Genomic DNA, 7,190 nt, shown 5'->3' with positions numbered 1-7,190 from the left:
TAAAAACACAAGCCTCCGCATAATTTTTTTTTATCAATGTCAAATTAAAAGAATTATTTACCTCACACAATGCTTTCCAACCATGCTTGTCAATGACCTCCCTTATAAATCCAAATTCCTCGACGCTCCTTTGATCAAATCCCTTATCGGGCAACACCTTCTTGTTCCAATACTTGTCAAACATCTCTCGCTTCTTGTCTGAACTGAATCCATCAAAAGGCATCTGGGGACTCGTAATGGTTTTGGGCTTGGGCTTGGACTTTACCCTAGATGGACCTGCTGTCTCGGACTGTATTGAGGATCCCTTTCGGGATGATTTATGTGGTGCAAAGGTCGTGTGCCGTAAGTGAACAGAAGGTGCAGGAGTATGTTTTGCTCGGTTTCTAGGAGGTTGTACTATTTTGGATTTAGTTGCAAACACTCGCCCTAGCCCTTTTCTTTTCTTTGTGGGTATAGGTGTCATACTCTTGATATCAGCCTCTAAGTCCATCTCCATTGTTGGGGACTTAATGGGTTCTTCAACAGATTGTGCAAAGTGATCAAATTCAACAGATTCTTCCTCAACAGGTGGTGTATTATGAGCAAACTCAATGTGTTCCTCAAAAGTGTGAGGAGCAGAGTCGGTTTTCACCGTAGGTTCAGGCAAGTGGGTGCAAGGGTAGTCATACCAAGTCAATAGATAGACTTTTGTCTCATTCAAATCAGTGGGTGATGGTGTTGAAATGTTCATCAAATATTCTTCCTCCATAGAGGAGTCAGAGGTTGTAAGTCCCTCTACCAACGAATTAGGGCTAAAATTAAGGTTTACCTCAGGACCCAATCTAGGGTTTGCAATCGCTGGTGAGGTTGCCGGAATGGTGTTGGCGAAAGTAGGTGGAGATAGTGGATGTTCGTCGACGGTTGGCAGAGGTGGATTCGAAGGTTCGGCCGTGTGTGGAGGAGACGGTGGTCGCTTAGGCGTTTGCTTAGCCCTAGGCGATGAGTCGGCGATGAGGGGTGTAACCAACCGTGGTCTAGGCAGCGATGGTGAAGCGGGCAGAGACTCTGACGGGCTGTTGGCGACGAGGTCCACCCATTCATGTTCGCTCGTCGGTCGCGAAGCAGAGGTAGCGACTCGTCGACGATTGCTCCTTCGTACCGGCGGTGGGGGTGGGTCACGGATGACGGGCTTCTTTGAACGGGCCATGATTGTTGCAAATAGACAGTGAGTGAGGGGAAGTGATAAGATGATGGTGTTATTTGGAGTGTAGTTGATTAATGGAGAAAAGATGTTTAAAGGAGAGGCCGGCGAAATGTGGCGATGGTGATGATGGTCATTGGGAAGATGAAGTGCCTCTTCTCCAACAAGTCTCTTTTGAAAAGAATTGACTGTTGATGCAATAACTGGTGGATAAAACAGTTATATGGAGGTTAAGAAAATATATCATTATGGAGGGAGTGGGTGGTGTATGTATGGGAGACCAAACTGAAAAGAATAGGCTGAAATTCTTTTCTGATTTTTTTCAGGCTGCTGCTGATGTCACTGTACTTTCTGTGATTTCTTCAAATTGTTTTCACCTATTCTTCACATGTGAAATCTGGACAGGAATGCTACAGCATCAGCAAAGCATCAACTTTTCTCACAACCTTTTCAAAATTATCCTGCACACTAACAAACTAATAAAACATAACCGCTCTTAATATATATATAAAAAGGAAACATATTTACAAACACCTTTGGACTTTGGAAAGTCCACAAAATATATTCATTTAAGGTGTAGCCCAATTCTCAGAGTAATGCTCTGGGAATGCTACAACATCATGAAATGCCTTAACTCATTGCCCATTTACTTTGAACACTGTGTTGTCTTCCGGGTTAATGAGGTCAACCGCTCCATAAATGTAAACTTTATGAATGACAAAGGGTCCGGACCACCTAGAATTGAGCTTTCCCGGGAATAGTTTCAACCTAGAGTTAAATAAGAGGACCTTTTGTCCTTCTTTCAACTCCCGGTGATGGATTCTATTATCATGCCACCTTTTCGTCTTTTCCTTATAAAGTTTGGCGTTTTCATAAGACATTTGTCTTTGTTCTTCCATTTCACAAAGTTGAAACTTTCTTTTCTTTCCGGCTTCATCCAAAGACATATTGAGCTCTTTGATAGCCCAATATGCTTTGTGCTCAAGTTCTAGAGGTAGATGACAGGATTTTCCATAGACTAGCTTATATGGAGACATACCAATTGGTGTTTTAAAAGCGGTTCTGTATGCCCATAAAGCATCGTCTAATTTGAATGCCCAATCCTTCCTATTGGGTTTGACAACTTTTTCCAAGATGCTTTTGATTTCCCTATTGGACAGTTCTGCTAAACCATTAGTCTGTGGGTGATAAGTCGTGGCAATTCTATGGTTAATGTTGTATTTTTCAAGGACTCCTTTTAACAAATTGTTCACAAAGTGGGTACCGTCGTCACTAATTAGTGCCTTTGGGGTACCGAACCATGTGAAAATCTGTTTTTGGAGGAATTTAACCACAGTTTTTGCGTCATTTGACACACATGCCATAGCCTCCACCCATTTGGATACGTAGTCAACAGCCACAAGTATATATTGGCAATTATTTGATGGAGGGAAAGGACCCATGAAGTCTATTCCCCAAACATCAAATAGTTCAACTTCGAGTATCCCATTTAATGGCATTTCATTTCTTTTGGAAATGGAGCCACTTCTTTGACATTCGTTGCACCTTTGTGCAAAATTGTGGGAGTCTTTAAAAATGGTTGGCCAAAAAAAACCGGACTGTAAGACTTTGGTTGCAGTTCTTTGGCCTCCAAATTGGCCTCCGTATGGTGCATGATGGCAATGCTGCAGGATTGCTGCCACTTCAGATTCGGGCACGCATCTTCTCAAAATCTGATCTGCACCAAGTCTAAACAAAAATGGGTCATCCCACAAATAAGATTTAGCATCATGAAAGAATTTTTTCAACATGTGGCCTGTGTAATCAGATGGTTTAATTCCACAGGCCAAGAAATTAGCTAAATCTGCAAACCATGGTGTTTTTGGTTGGTCAATTAAGAGGATTCTTTCATCCGGAAAAGTATCACTAATGTCCATTCCTCCTTTCTCGGGCTCTTCCAACCTAGACAAATGGTCCGCTACTTGATTCTCTACTCCCTTCCTATCCAGTATCTCTAAGTCAAATTCTTGCAATAAAAACACCCATCTTATTAACCTAGGTTTTGCATCTTTCTTTGAGATTAGGCACTTGATGGCTGAGTGATCGGTATACACAATCACCTTTGTTCCCATCAAGTAGGACCTAAATCTCTCAAACGCAAAAACTATGGCCAATAATTCCTTCTCAGTTGTGGTATAATTAATTTGTGCCTCATTCAAAATCTTACTTGCGTAGTAGATTGAATGACACACCTTCTCCTTCCTTTGTCCTAGTACAGAGATACCGCCCAATCACTAGCGTCACACATGATCTCAAAAGGTTTGTTCCAATTCGGGGCAACTACCATTGGTGCGGTAACCAAAGCTTTTTTCAAAGTTTTGAACGCATTTCTGCATTCAGCATTAAAGTTGAATTTTTGGTCATGCTGGAGGAGTAAATAAAGAGGTTTTGAAATTTTTGAAAAATCTTTGATAAATCTTCGATAAAATCTGGCATGACCCAAAAAGCTTCTGATTCCCTTTACCGTGGTAGGTTCGGGTAGTTTTTTAATTACTTCAAGCTTTGCCTTATCTACCTCAACCCCTCTTTTTGAAATCAAGTGTCCAAGAACAATTCCTTCTTTGACCATGAAATGAAATTTCTCCCAGTTAAGGACCAAGTTTGTTTCCTCACACCTTTCCAAGCTCTTTTTCAAATTATTTAAACAATTGTCAAATGATGAACCATACACAGAAAAATCATCCATAAATATTTCAATGGATTTTTCAAGCATATCAGAAAAGATGGACATCATACACCTTTGAAAGGTGGCTGGAGCATTACAAAGTCCGAATAGCATTCTTCTGAAAGCAAAGGTGCCATAGGGACAAGTAAAGGTGGTTTTCTCTTGGTCTTCCGGAGAAATGGCTATTTGATTGTACCCTGAATAACCATCCAAGAAACAATAGAACTCCTTTCCGGCTAGCCTATCCAACATTTGATCAATGAAAGGTAGTGGAAAATGGTCTTTTTGGGTAGCCTTGTTTAGTTTCCTATAGTCCATGCATATTCTCCAACTGGAGACAACTCTAGTAGGGGTAAGTTCATTTTTGTCATTTGTGATGACTGTGAGCCCTCCCTTCTTTGGAACACATTGGACTGAACTAACCCAAGAACTGCTGGCAGTCGGAAAAATAATTCTGGCATCTAACCATTTTAAAATCTCCTTTTTGACTACCTCTTTCATGACAGGATTTAGCCTTCGTTGAGGTTCTATGGAAGTGAAATTTTTATCTTCTAGGATGATCTTGTGTTGACAAATAGAGGGACTAATCCYTTTAAGGTCAGCAATRGTCCATCCTAAGGCTTTCTTATGCAATTTCAACATATCCACAAGTTTCTTTTCTTGATGCAATTCTAGGGTAGATGAGATAATGACAGGCAATTTGCCTTCTTCTCYTAGAAAAGCATATTTTAGATGGGATGGGAGTTGTTTCGACTCCAAATCAGGTGGTGATTTTATGGACGGGGTGAAGTCTTTTTGCTCATTATTTTCTAGCAGCTCAAATGCTGCAGCATCCACTGGGACAACATCAGTTCCTAATTCCTCTATTTCCTCAACACCTCCTTCTATTTCCTCATCAAACTCATTATTTCCTTTGCTCTATCTCAGATATTCTTGAACACTCTTCCAAGTAATCAGGGTACTTTAGAGAGTTGAAGACATTAAAGGTGACTTTCTGGTCTTGGAGTCTCATGGTCATTTCTCCTTTTTGGACGTCTATCAAAGTTCTTCCGGTAGCTAGAAATGGTCTTCCTAAGATAATAGGAATGTCCTCATCTGCCTCAGATTCTAGAATGATAAAGTCCGCCGAAAATATGAACTTGTCTACTTGTACCAAAACATCTTCAATTTTCCCCTTAGGATATGTTATGGACTTGTTGGCCAATTGGAGTGTGACAGTGGTCGGTCTAGCTTCTCCTATGCCTAAGGTGTTGAAAACAGACAAGGGCATAAGGTTGATACTACTCCTAAGTCACATAGGGCTTTCCCTATCTCCTTCCCTCCTATTGAACAAGGAATGGTAAAACTCCCTGAATCTTTTAGCTTAGGGGGTATGCTATTGGTCAAAAGTGAACTACATTCTTCGGTAAGGGCTACAGTTTCATACTCAGTCAACTTCTTCTTCTTGCTTAGGATGTCCTTCAGAAACTTGGCATAACTAGGCATTTGCTCAATTGCCTCAACAAGCGGGAAGTTGATGTGCAATTTTTTAAACACATCCAATAATTTTTTAAAGTGCAGTTCCTCTTTTTGATTCCTCAACCTTTGGGGGTAAGGAACATAAGGAGGGACTGGTTTTATCATATTCTTGCTTGGAGGTGCTGAACAAGATGGATCCTGAATGCCTTGGGTCTTTGTGGTGCCCTTTGGAGGTCAGATGAAATGTTAGCATCAAGCTTAGGGGTCTCTAATACCTCAGTTTCTTTTGACTTCTTTAAGGCATCCTTCGAAAAAAGTAATAAAAAGTCTGATCTAAGGGGGGACAGAAGTGGTGGTCTCCAATGCCTTTTTCTCTAAGGGTAGGACCGGTCTTTCTTTGGCAGGAACCAATGTTGTAGCATCAGCTTCTGTCAAAATTAGTGCACTATATTTGGGCACTTTTTCTTTCAACTCCTTCCCTCTCCTAAGGCTCACTACTTTCACATGTTTCTTATCTAGGTCTCTAGGGACCTCTGTATTACTGGGCAAGGTACCAAGGGCTCGATTTCTTTGGTTAAGCGCAAGTTGACTGACTTGAGTCTCTAAATTCCTGATGGCCGCACTTTGTTGATTTATCAAAGCTTGGTTTTGTGCTTATGCATGTGCAAAAAGTCCTTTAATCATTGCTTCCAAAGAAGATGATTCTGTCTGTGGAGGAGGTTTGGTCTGAAAAGGTGGTTGTGAATTCTGGAAACTTTGTTGGTGAGTCTGAGAGTTGGAACTGTTTCCATGATGTTGTGGTTGGAAATTGGAAGTTCCATGTTGCTTATGGACTGGTGGATTTAAACTTGGACTGTTCCAGGAAAAGTTCGGGTGTTGTCTCCAACTAGCATTATAATTGTTGGAATATGGATTAGCTCGGTTATGAACATAGTTTACTGATTTAGAATTGTGAGAATAGTGTTCATATGAGTGTTCCCTACCACAGCACACACATTGCATAGATAGGACTGTTTGGACTGGTGTATTAGCAGCTTGCTGTCCTCCCTGACCAGAAGTTAAAATTTTCAGCATGTTGGTCATGGAGGTAAGCTGAGCTGTTAATGCAGTATATGCATCTACATCATGTATCCCTGCAGTCTTTTTCTGTGACTGAGCGTGTGGGTCGGCCCAATGTCCATTGTTTGCCGAAATCTTTTCTAGGATTTCATATCCTTCATTATAGGTCATAGCTGTAAAGGCTCCGCCCGCAGTCGCATCGAGCATTTGTTTTACCATGGGATTTAACCCATTGTAAAACGTCTCGAGTTGAATACAGTACAGAATGCGATGGTATGGGCATTTCCTCAACAACTCTTTAAACCTTTCCCACGCGTCAGGAACAGCCTCATCGTCCATTTGTCTAAAAAGACAGATTTCATTCCTGGACTTAGCGTTCCTTGTTGGTGGGAAATATTTTTGCCAAAATTTTTCTGCCATGTTACTCCATGACGGCACAGAACCTGGTGTTAATGAGTTAAACCATGCTTTTGCACGATCCCTCAAGGAAAATGGAAACAAAGTGAGCCTTAGAGCGTCATTTGACACTCCCGGGATCAAGAAAGCATCCATGATTTCCATAAAAGATTTTAAGTGCGAATGTGGGTCCTCCGAAGGTAATCCGGCAAATTGGCCATTCGTTTGCAACATGTGAAACATTATTGGTTTAAGCTCGAAATGGAGAGCGGTCATATGTGGTCTAACTATCCCGGAATTCAATTGCTCAGAATCCGGAATTGCATAATCCATGATCCTCCCATTTTTGGAATTTGCCAAATTAATTATGTTCGGAGTTTGTGCTCTTTGGTG

General features: G+C 41.2%; 1 non-coding gene across 1 annotated transcript; it reads left to right on the top strand.

The window, feature by feature from the left end:
- Positions 1–6,666: 6,666 nt before the first annotated feature.
- Positions 6,667–6,773, top strand: LOC112524016. Its single transcript, XR_003070343.1, has one exon. It is a non-coding gene; the product is annotated as a small nucleolar RNA R71 (small nucleolar RNA).
- Positions 6,774–7,190: the final 417 nt, after the last annotated feature.

The sequence above is a fragment of the Cynara cardunculus genome (genome assembly GCF_001531365.2).
Source record: "Cynara cardunculus var. scolymus isolate 2C chromosome LG 12, CcrdV1, whole genome shotgun sequence".
NCBI lineage: Eukaryota > Viridiplantae > Streptophyta > Magnoliopsida > Asterales > Asteraceae > Cynara > Cynara cardunculus.
Note: the sequence above shows the minus strand (reverse complement) of the source record. Positions and strands in the feature narration are given on the sequence as shown.